At 39.0% G+C, this 12,571-nt stretch overlaps 1 long non-coding RNA gene across 1 annotated transcript; it reads left to right on the top strand.

Moving 5' to 3' along the window:
- Positions 1-9,215: 9,215 nt before the first annotated feature.
- On the top strand, positions 9,216-11,945 carry LOC140016260 (uncharacterized). The gene is made up of 3 exons (XR_011822611.1): positions 9,216-9,406; positions 10,959-11,042; positions 11,770-11,945. It is a non-coding gene; the product is annotated as an uncharacterized lncRNA (long non-coding RNA).
- The last annotated feature ends 626 nt before the right edge of the window (positions 11,946-12,571 follow it).

The raw sequence follows: 12,571 nt of genomic DNA, 5'->3' as shown, positions 1-12,571 counted from the left end.
CAGAAAAATGCCCAATAAATTAGAAATTCACCATAGTTTCCTTAAACCCATGAAATACTCCACAATATAACACATTCAACCTCTACAAGTTACTAATATAGCATTATCAAAACAAGAAAGAGCTTCCTTAAACATCTTACCTCACAAATTCAAGAAGCTATCAACATGGAGCACCCCATCCAAATCCAATCCATCAAGAGCTTTAGTCCACCATAGTGAGCCCTTGTGTGAAGTATTGTCCAAAATCATTGGTGAAAACTCAAGATTTTGGTAGAAATTAAAACTAGAAAATGGAAGAGTTTTTTCTTCTCTCAAGAGCTCGGTTGAGCTAGGAACAAAAATGAGATATTTTGGGTGCAAAACAAGATAAAAAGGTGCAGAAACAGTCGGTCAAACATGACAGCCGAAGCTGCCACGTCAGAATCCGGCCGGATTCTAGGCCGGATTCAAGGCAGAAGCAAACTCAAATTTTTTTTCAAAATGGCTGGGCAATCCGGCCAGCTATCCGGCCAGAAACTGGCCGGATTTTCCGGCTGGATTTGGCCCCCTTCACATTTCAAAATTTTTTCTTCTTTTTCCAAGTTTAAAAGCTGCGCTCCTTCGCTCGTCCAACGAAAATATCCGTAAAGTGAAAACCCTAATTTTCGGGGCGTCACATTGTTTATCAGTCAAACGCTCTAGGATATCAGTCATCCTATTAATGGCAATCGCCACTTGATTACCCTCAATATTTTCTTGTCCCTGGGTCGGTCCAGTTGCCGATCCCTGGTCATCACCATGAGGTTGGGCCTGTCTAGTCCCTCGTCCATGGTCTCGATCACTCCTTCGTCCATTATCCTAGGTGTGCCTAGTGTAAGAAATAAATCCATTATGCGAGAAAAAGCCGAAAATAAGAACCAATCAAGAAAACGTTGAAAATAACAATAATTTACATTCATTAACATGTCAAGATCCATACAATTAGCAAGTCATGGGGAGATCACAAAAATATAGCACGGAAGTGCCACAAGAATACTTTTAGTCACAGAAGACTAAAGTAAAAGCAAGTGTCTCAAAAGTAGGACACACAGTCATGTAAAATACAATGGCTTCATCACTTAGCATCACCCCTGCTAATTCTAACTAAACCAGTCAAAAGAATCAAAAGGGTCAACTAGTCTAGACCTAGTCCACAGTAGGGCTACCAGGCGAAATCTCCTCCTCAGGATCCTCCTCCGGATCCTTTTCCTGATCAGGGCTCTGAACAATATCCGACATCTCCTCTATCATCTCAGTGGCAACAGCCAGGATCCCGTAAGCCGGATCACGGACCTCATGGTGTAGCCACCTCGCCCTCTATAATCTCCTCGAGTTCAGTGATCCTCTCACCCTAAATACCTACCATCTATCTAAACTCGTCCACCTCCGCCTGCAAGTCCAAATTGGCATTCACCAACTGACGACGCTCGTCGTCCAGAGCTAGCACTAGGTAGTTCGGGCAGGCAAATGTCACCTTACACAAACATCGAGGACACCTATCATAGGGTGAGTAGCGCACTCGAGTTTCTCCACTAAGAGTTCGGTAGTAAATAGGCCTAAGAGGCTCTACGTGACCATTAACATGACCATTCCCATTAGCTGCCGAAGTCCTATTTCCATTTTTCATCCCTGCAAAATAATCACACTTTTCGGGTTAGAAACTTATTTACTAGCTTGCTCGGATGTCACTTAATGCATGACCAACTAGGTCACCAACTTGCCCCAAGTATCACTTAAGGTATGACTAAATCGTCCGATCTCAGGTCTTAAGGGTAGAGTATCTAGTATGTCTCCCATATAGATCCCTAACCTAATGCTCTGATACCAACTGTGATGCCCCCACTTCTCCCTAAGACGAACCAAAGGATATCCGCGGGACGCTTGCCCAACTCTCGCCAGGACTCAAGACAAATCCCGTTCAAACTTAATGAAATACCCCATCACGAAGATATAAGTAAGAAAGGGAGGTCACTCCCATAAATAACATACAAACTTACATCACGAGTTTCAAAATACATCTAGTATCCAATCCTTATATCAAGTTCACAAAGGTTACATCAGATCCCAAGATATGCAATAATCTAGAGTCTATCCAAGTACATTGAAAACCCTAACACAAAAGTACATTCAAAAGGATTTCTCCGAGATTCACTTCCAATTCTTTCCTATTAAGGAAAACAAAACTACAGGGTGAACAAAACGCTCGTGAGGCCAAGAACACACATGCAGGCACGTTGTTCAAGTAACAATCCCAATTTAACAGGTAGAGCAATAATATTGCAATAAATAATAATTCGAGCGAGAAAAGTAAACAGAAACAATTCAAGGATATTGTAGCTCTTAGGAGCTAATATCCACTTGTTTTGCAAATTTCATTCGTATATCTCCCCGTGATGACTCTCCATCAACCGGGTCAATATTATCAATCCATAGAACCCCACTTGCTTTTCATGTCTGTCTACCTTACAAACCCCTACCGGGCCCGAACGACGATGAAGGCGCTACTGCACGAGTAGGCCAAGCAAGATCTCTTCAATAGATCAAGTTTATCGTGTTATTCTCATGGCTCACCGAGATTTCCGACCAATCCCATGCCGGCTCGAGTCCCAAGGTTGGCCTATGAGTTTGGGTGTCCCCCATGTACATTTAAGAGTCGAGGAGTTTCACTCCAACGACGTATGCAGTCATAGCATACTATTTCATGTTATTCAAGCATTTGATATATCCAAGCATTTCAAGCATGAGTTATTCATTTCAAATGAGAACGAGTGCGATAAAGTACACACTCGGCTCCATTTTCAAAATCTCAAGTCATGGAAAACAAGTAAAGATGTATCAAGTTCACAGGAGTTCAAGTAATCATGCACTTGACACTCCCCAAGTAAACAAAAAGGAATGTCACTCGAAGTTTAGATGTTCACCGTGGGATCCTCTTGAAGGTCCTCGTACGAGTTTGAGCAATTAATAGTGAACTATCATGTATAAACCCCCAATTATCATGAATGATTGTACACTTGTACAATCTAAGAAAATCTCAAGAAAATGAACCCTATTTACTCGTAAATCGAGGCTTAAAGACGGATTTAAAGCACAAGAGAAATCTGGTTTTCATTTTTAATTTCAAGTGTAAAATGATCATGTGATACTGAAGGGAAAAGGAGGATTCGAAAAACTCCATTCCCTTAAGTTTCGAAAATTTCAGCTTGGATACAAGATTTTTGAAAAATTGTATCTCACTCATTACAAGTCTAAATTGAAAAACTTAGTACCGTTGGAAAGTTCTTCCAACGTACTAAAAGTTTCTCGAATACATTTTTCCATGATTCTAAATGGAAGACATTCAAATTTTGGCTCAAAGTTACTGTTTTAAGCTATCAAGGCAGTTTCAAGGTTGGTTTTTAGCCAACTTTGGAAATTCGGTAAAATTCACAGAATTTGAACTAGTTTCTCAGATTTGAAACTCAATTAGAGTTGAAATAAAATTTTAAAACAAAACAAGCAGAACAAGAATTGGAGTTCTGAGCACCAAGATATGGGCGGCTCAAAGTTGCTAAAAAATGAGACCGTTGGGCCAATTTTCCAGATTTAAATCGCTGACTTTGGGACGTTGTTTGAACATCGAAATGACACCAAATTTGGCAGTATTATCCTACCATATAAGGGCTATTCCTCTACCAAATTTTATAAGAAAATTCATTCGGAAAGTTGGTTAACAAAATCTCCAAGGCAAAGCTGCCTTGCATCTCTAGTTTTCTTTTCTCAAACCTTTGGCCAAATAAAATGCCTAAAACATGTTTCATTTATGATAACCAGGTCTAATAAGGATCCAAGATACATTTGGTAGGTGATTACATCAAGAATTTCAAATAAGAAGTCCCAAGTCAAGATTGGTTACAAATCTGTCCAAAATGAGGGTTTTCTCCCACAAAGTCAGTTTTGAAGTCTAGTCATAAATCAATCAATTCAACTTAGAATTGAGTATGGTTGGTGGCGTTGAAAACTAGATTCATAAAGCTACAATTTCTTAGAAGAAATCATTTCCAAAATGTGTCCACTGCTAGCTTGTATTTGGACACCAATTCGCTGCTTAAAGCAGAGCTCCCAGTGTAGACATGAAACAGGACAGTCATGTTCAAACGTTTGGTATGGACTACTCAGGTAGAACCAGGATATGCATTTTATACTGTTGGAAAGCTAGGAATGTTTAGTTTCCAGTGCCAGAAACGGCGCTCGATTTCGACATCGGAGCAAAACGTTATAGCCAAAACAAAAACACTGCCAGAGCAGTTACGGGAAATTTCCAGTTTTTGCTGGTTTCCGAAAACACATCATTTGGCCAACCAAAGCATAACATTTTTTGATGAAACTTTGTACACAACCTATATTACACATATACATCAGAAACAAGTCATTAGAACCTCAAAAATTTGCACTAAGGTGCACGAAATTCACAGGGTCAGAATCGGAAAAATTCTCCCTTTGACCTCCTTTGGGTTTTCATCCTTAACATCACTCATTTCTAGTATACAGGCACTAAACCAACATTAATAATACCACAGTTAATCAAATCAGTCCATCCAACTATAGTGGGAATTCATAGAGCCCACACACCAAAATCCAACATAAATAAAGCTACCCACATGTATGCATGAGCTCATAAGTGCACTACTACTTCCAAAAATCAAAATTTTCAAGGTTGATTATCACTTACTTTAGTTGATGAACCAAGCAGAAATTTCGGTCCTCCTTAGCCCAAGAAAAACAGTGAAAGCAGCCCTCTTTCCTAACTTGATGTGGTCTCCAAGTGATTAGCTAAGTGTGGTTAAATTTTGGTGTGATTTGGTGGAAGATTGATGAAAAAATGAAGAAGAAATTGGAAGAACTTTGGGTTTGTTTTTCTTCCCCTTTGGCCGGCTGGAATGGTGCATGAGAGAGATAGGTTTGATAAAAAATGAAGCTTCCAAGAGAAGCTAAAATGTGTGGCCCAAAATTAAGCAAAAGTCAACTCTCTCCTCGCGCGTACACGCACGCATTTTGTGCTCGATTCCTCTCGAGTTTGTTTCACTAGTGAATTAAACCTCTAATGCACTTGTATTCATACTATTATTATTCACTCTTAATGGTCTAAAAATAATAGTTTTAAGTTCCTCAATTATATCACGCGTGTGAAAACACGTATTTTCGATTTGTGCGCGATAACGTGAAATCTCCAAGAAATTCTTATAACGATAGCTTCACTAACTAATACTTGAATACTTCAGTATAAAATACCTATTTTAGGACTAATGTACAAGTCTCCAATTTTCCAATCTCACTGCACGCCCAAATCGGTTATTGTTTCCAAACGCGCAATTGCTATTCTCACTTAACGAGTTTCCAAAAATTAAATTTTTGAAACAAGTCACTTTAAAAATATGGTTAAGTTATAGACCCATGTAATTGGGTCTAAAGAGGTTAGAAAATAATATTCGGAGTAAATGGCCAAGTAAAAATTAAATAAGGTAGAAATAGGAAATTAAATAAGTAAATTTTGTGGGTTCTCACATAATTGCACCCCTAGATTTGCAGCGTCTAATGATGGTATCATGGCAAATGACTACAAATGGGAACTCACGTTTTCACGATTTCTCAAGACTCGATTACGGGATCGCATAATGATGGGCTTCTACGGGTAGTTATTTTGAAAAGTACCTAATGGATGAAGAAAAGAAATCAGTTCAGGAGTGTGTTTTCTACCAAATTGCTGCAATTTATTCGAAAGAAAGAAAAAAAGAAAAAGAAAAAGACATGACTTAATAGATATCAAAATAATTTGAATGCATGTCCTAAGGGGAGCCTTTTTTATGCCAAGAGTCGGCCTAACATGATGCAATCACCTTTGGAGTGGGGCCTGTTCATCAAACTTGTTTTTGGCAGCAATATTGCATGAAAGAAAGAAGTCATTTTATTGCTGAATTTGCAGAATATTTACATTATTTCCCGAAGGCGGTTTCGTACAAATTCACTAGTACTTTTCAATCTATCTATTATCGCGTCTTTGGATTCTTGGGAGTAAGGACAGCTCATGTGTTCCGCTTGATTATACAATTCTCCACATTTCCTTTTCAACTCTTGATGTTTTTCTCGCATTTCTTCGCACGACCTTTTGTTTTTCTCTGCCAATTTATTAGTAGTTTCGACAGACTTTTTCAGTTGCAGATTCTCCCTATCCTTCGCCTCGATAATAGCTAACAGCCTCGACCTCATCGGATTGCCCTTCTTGTGGTTCCTTTGTATGAGAGTCTCTAAGCCAATCCTCGTATTGCAGGGTGACCAAAACTTTTTTGCTTGAGTTCTAGAACGTAAGCAATGCGTTCATCGTTGGGCAACATTCCCCAGCTTCAATGATCGGCACCTTCATTGGAAATTCACTCGAACAGACTCCATTGTCGAAAATGATAGTGAATTGGTTAGATCTGATGTAGGCGGTAACCCTTGGACTCATCCTAACTGTCTAAAAAATCTTTTTGGTATGTAAGCCATAATGCCTTGAGTTCCTAGTAATGGGATGAATTCTGATAACTTTGCACGTAAAATAGGCTTGAAGCAATTGGTCCAATCCAAAATCCATCTAATCTCTTGATTTGACAGCATCTTTAAGAAATCCACGTATTCTGACGCACTTCTCGACAAATCATTCTTATCAATTCTCTTGTGATGGCTTCCTATCCAATTGTACCCAGCCAATGGCAAACTATCTAAAATAGGTAGTTTTCTCTTAAAATGTTCCATAGCCCACAATTGAAGGATCAAATTTGGACCATGCAAGAACTTTGCTTCTCTCTGACAGTTGGTACATGCGATAAATAAGTTGGCTAAAATGGTTGGTACTATAGAGCATGATCGGTTCTTAATCCCAACAAAGATGTCAAACAAAAGTTTAGTGATCTTAAAGGAGATCTTTTTGTCCCTTCGTTGAAATAAGTAAGTTCCAGCCATAACAAGTCCATACACCCACGGTCTCTTTCGCTCCCACATTGCTTTAGATGTAAATAAAAAATTTCCAAAATGCCTCTCATGTGGGGCTAAAAAAAAAAGAATTTTACTATTTTTGAAAGGTAACTAATAACGATGAAAATATTTATATTATGTGATTTTTGCCAAAATTTTGGTATCCTTATCTATCAAAATGTCATTTTATATCTTAGTTGAATTTTTATTATTAATTGCACGGTTATCGTTTGACTAGCATTAAGTGTGAAACTTTGGAGTGATGACGTGAAATTTAGTCTTAAGATAAAATCTAGAGCATGTAGAGACTTTAAAGAAATAGAAAAATGATAGGATAATGTTGGTTGAGGAAAATCTAGTTATGGATAAGATGTCGCATGAGAATGCGACACATACGCGAGAAGGTGAGGTGGTCCCCCTACCACACTTTAAAGGAAGAAACTAGACTTAAGAGTTCATTCTCTCTCTTCCCCCTTGAGCCAACCAAAATTTTGAGAGAGAGAGGGAGACTTGAGAGCTCTCTATTTCCTCCTTCATCTTACTCTTGAAGATCACTTGAAAACCCATTAACCACCACAATTTTTCTTCTTCCTTTTCTTCTTTTCTTGTTGAGGGCCGAGAGAGAGAACCGAGGGAGAGAAAGAAAGTCAAGAGAGAGAGAGAGAGAGAGAGAGCAACCAAGAGAGAAGGGACACCATCCATCTTGCTCTTTGTGGATTTGCGGAAGAAATCACCAAGCAACCTAGAAGATTTGACCTTTCTTCAGGAAACTTGAAGGGGTGAATTTTGGAAGGAAGTTTTGAGGTTGAATCACACTAGATCTAGTTAGATCTTGAGGTAAAAACCAAAAAGCACCCTTACTCTTTAATTTCTAGCCATGAAAATGTTAGATTCATTTGATTTAAATAAGATCTATGGTAGATCTAGTAAATTTCTTGAAGTTATACCACTAGATGTTCTAGTGGTTAAAATACTAGCATAACTCTTGATTTGTGGGTTGGATTTACTTGAAAAATTTTTCATTGATAACCAAGGGCTAATGATTGATGAAGCCCATATGGATTTGAGTGAGTTTTTGTTGGCTAAATGGTTGTTTTATTGGTGAAATTTTTGAGAAATTTTTGGATGGATTAGCCGAATGAAGAGGGTTAATTTTCCACCTTCATTTTTGACATTTTTGTGTTCTTTTGACCGAATTTCACTCAAGTGACTTGGTATTAGGTTAAACTATGTTTATATGTTGAATTGAAGTTGAAAGTTAGGAATTTTAATGGTTAAAAGTCACTTTATTTCTCTATTTTGGGCTAAAAACTATCCAACCAGCAATGGTGAATTCGAGACTGTTTTGCCTTTGATTTTGTGTTTTCACACGTTGAATTTTGGAGAAAACTATTCTAGATACATATTATTTTCATAAATCGAGTTTGCGTATCGAGTTCAAGTGAATTTGGTTTAGTTTTGCGAATTGTTGTGGTGAAACTTATTGTCTCTTTTTACATATTTATAGGAGTGAATTGTGATATCGATTGTGAGGACCTAGTCCGTTCGTACGTTGAGATTAGGGTTATTCACTATTTGTACGGTTAAATTAAGGTTTTAGGGCTAAGGAGAAACCCTAATCTCGGCCAAGATTGAACACCCTAACTTTGCTTACGATAAAACCCTAGTTTATGCGGTATTCTAGTGTGTGTTTTGGCACAAGAAAAAAATAGGATTCGTTATAGTTTACAGAGGTTTAACAAGTTTGAAAATGGTTAGTAAACTCTGGATTAGCAAACCTCTAGTGTTACAATATTAGAAAGCTTAAATGGAGTTTTGTTTATCGCCCGTCTTTTCCACATTTTCTTTATTAGAAAATTCCCCAGATAATTTTATTGAGTGAATATACGTTTTAGATGATTTTTCTAGTATCGGTTAGTTTTTGAGACATTAAGAACGTATGTCGGACGTGGGACCCACTAGTGCGAAAAGTTCGGAAAAATTCGGCCAACTAGGTTAAGTTTTGAATACCGGGTTTAAATTACCGGGTGTGATGAGATATTTATTGGTATCAAATGGATTAGTGTGAGAGAGACAAAAAGTTAGGCATGAAATAATTATAGTGACAAGTGTCACTTTGTGATTGGGTTGGACTTTGATCTTTGGACCAACTTTACCAATAAATCAAAAATTGACCAAAATTCATTCATTTTCTTGTCTTCCTTGGCTGAATTAGAGAGAGAGAAAAGAGAGAAAATCCCTTCATCTTCCACTTCAATTTCTTGTCCAAATTTTGAGTTTTAACCGATTAATTTGCAAACTACTCCATAAAACTTGCTTTCCAAGTAGTTTCCAAGGTGTTTATGGAAGGATTTTTGGAGGACAAAGCCTAAGCTACCATTTTTCTTGAGTTTTCAAGGTATTTTACCAAGAACCTCTTCTTTACTTCAATTAATTGGTAATTAGTGGTTGAAAGTTGTAGTTTTGGTAGTTTATGAGTATATTTCACAGTTGGAAGTAGTATTATGGAAATTCCAGTTTAAGGTTTCATTTTTCCCCTTTCTGTCCGTTTCTGTTCGACCAGGTTAGAGGCCGAATTGGCCTTAGCACAAAACATGAAAGTTGTAGAGAATGATGTTTTCTAGTTGCCTGTAAAATTTCAGCCCAATCGGAGCAACGTAACCTGTGAAAAGACCGAAATACCCCTGCTGCCCTGTTTCTATCCGAGAATGATAATCAGCTTCTGTAATTGGTTGTTTTGACCAAGAATACTACTGATTTGGTTGTTGACGTCTTCTTAACATTTATAGCCTTGTATCTTAGCTTTCCAATGGCTTTGGAATCACTTCAATTGGAGTTGTAGGTGCTGAGATATGACTGCATAAGTCAGGACTGCTGCAGTACACTTTGAACTGGAAAATCTGGGGTTGTTTTGGTAAATTTGACCTAGTTAGGATGAGAACTGGAATGTATTGTCTTCATTAAAGTTGTATATATTGATGTGTTTGAGGTTCCTGTAAAATTTCAGGCCAATCGGAGTAGCGTAGCTCATGAAAAGACGGAATTACCCTTGCTGTCCTGTTTTTACCCGAACTTGAAAACTGCTTCAGTAATTGGCTATTTTGGTTGGGATTACTTCTGATTTGGGTTTTGGTTCCTTCTTAGGAAATGTAGCCCCTTGAGTCCTGAGTATGCCTGTAAAATTTCAGGTCAAACAAGTTAGCGTATTCTGAGTTATAGACAAAACCCTCAGGCCTGTTTTAGACATTGGTTTGTGTACGTTTTGAATTTCAGCTTCTGCCCGTGATTTTTCGGTTTTGATCCCGTACGAACTGGGTGCTGATCCCTTCATAAGAAATTTAGATCTTGATCTTAGCTTCGAAACGGTATAAAGTACGCCGAAATCCGAGTTCCGTAGCCCCTGTTATGATCAAAACAATATCGCTCGTCAGAACTGCCTTGTATCTGGACAGTTCTGACGGGTACCTTGGCACTCGATTTTCGTTCTGTTCTGAGTGGATTCAAGTCTTGGCCAAAACATCAAAGTTTTAACCTTATATTTCAGCTTTCTAACGCCTCTGGAATTTCTTGATTTCGATTCCTGAGCCGTGAGTTATGGCCTTGCAAACAGGGCCTGTGTGGTAAACCGCAATGAAACAGCTGGCACTATTTCGTGCATTTTTGACCTATACCTATTGAGATCTGGGTTGAGATGTCTAAAGGGAAGTTGTAGCCCTTCCTCTTAGCTTCGCAACGGTACCTCATGTACCTTGATCCGATACTCCTAGCCTAACTTTTGACCAAAACGGTTTGAGATGGCAGTTGTGGCCGTTTCCGTTTGCCGTTCCGCGCGCGCGCGTGCGCCCCTTTTTGCCGTTTCCGCAAATTACGTGTGCCAATTTTGCCGTTTTACTTGTTTTGGATCGGTTCGTAGCCGTTTGTGACATAAGTGATAAAATCTTGTATTTCAGATAGTGGTGAGCTAGGCGGAGCCGGTGGGGCCCACTACTAGCGATCACGCGCGAAGCAATCTTGTACTACTTTTGGTATTTTGAGTAAGTATTCAGGCCAGTTTGGTGTGTTTTCTTTGCTATGTGTTTGAGATATGTGAAAAGGGCACTTAGGCGAGGGTGTACTTTATCGCACTCGACCTAAACCCTAATTTGAATGTATAATTGTACTTGGCATATGTATATGAACCTTTTGGAACCAAAACCCTAGAGCTTGTGGCTCGGGGCGACTTTCGAATAAAGTTTGTGAAGTTTGCAAAGTTTGTGATTTTGAATAATTTTGTGAAGTTTGTGAGTTTGGGGCGAACTCTTGACCTGGTTGGACTATTCGAGCCGGTTAGGGCTTGGTCGAAGGCAGTCCAACTTAGTCTGAGGTCACCAAGTTTGTAGGTTCATGTTATGAACCAATTTTGTAAATCCGGTTCACCGAGAAGGTGACCAAGTTTGTGACCCGAGCTTGTGACTCAAGCTCAAGTTTGTGATTTCGTTCGCCGGGGCAAGTTTGTGAGGTGACTGGCCAGTGAGGGTGAAAAGGTGTCGGTGGGTGTACAAGTGAAGTTCTACGGACTATTATTTGCAGTCGACGGAGTGTCGGCAGGAGATCACGCATGGCACATGAGTTGGCTTTGGAGCCACCTGTATCCTTATTATGTGATGTTACTTTTCTGCTTTTGCTTTACTCTTATTGTGTAACTGTTACGTGAAATTTATGCTTTCGCCCCTGTTTACTTACTAAGCATATAGCTTACCCCATTCCTTTTGTTTTCCTTAGCAGGGGCCGACGCGGGGACTTTTGGCTCGTATACTAGTATAGTAAGATTGGCTTGTAATAGTTGAACAGTTAGGATGTTTGTTTTTGTTTTGGTGGTTTGACTCGATACTTTTGGAGAATGTAATTATAACTCTTTTTGGGATTTGTATATAGTATGTAAGGTACTCTTTTGGATTTTCTAGTTTTTATCGCTTTAAGGTTTGAGTCCTGGCGCGAGCTAGGCAGGCGGCCCGCCGATACCCTTGGGTTCGCCTTTGGGAGAAGTGGGGCTGTCACAGTTGGTATCAGAGCTTAGGCTTCCGATCTCTGTAGTGTATCCTAGGCTTGAAGTTTAGGATGCCGGACTGTGGGATACTTGGCTATTAAGGTAAATATTGAATGCTAAGATTTTGATATTGACTTTTGTATTTTTATTCCATAAGGCAAAGTGGGGATTGAGTTGATTGCACTTGGAGATGGCCAGTCCCAGTGTGAATCGATTTGGTTCTTACTTAATATTGAAGTTAGCTATTTGGACCTATTCTTTAGGTTTGCACCCTAGGGCTGCCGGGGCGGTGCTAGTGGATTAGGTAGGTTCCGTAGGGGAGGCGCGTAGGGCCGTTGATGGGTTTTCCTTTTGACTATCTGATATGTTTATTTTGTTATATCTGCCATGTTATTTTGTTGTAACCAGTATGCCTGGTTTCATTTGTTACCCGGTGATTGACTACATTTTTGGAGCCGTAGTGCTCACGTAAATAATGGATTTTGCACCAACCGGATGTCGGATAACTTGTATATTTTTAGTGTGACTTTGTAAAAA

The sequence above is a fragment of the Coffea arabica genome, chromosome 10c (assembly GCF_036785885.1).
Source record: "Coffea arabica cultivar ET-39 chromosome 10c, Coffea Arabica ET-39 HiFi, whole genome shotgun sequence".
Lineage (NCBI taxonomy): Eukaryota > Viridiplantae > Streptophyta > Magnoliopsida > Gentianales > Rubiaceae > Coffea > Coffea arabica.
The sequence above is the reverse complement of the archived record's forward strand: the minus strand, read 5'-3'. Positions and strand labels throughout refer to the sequence as shown.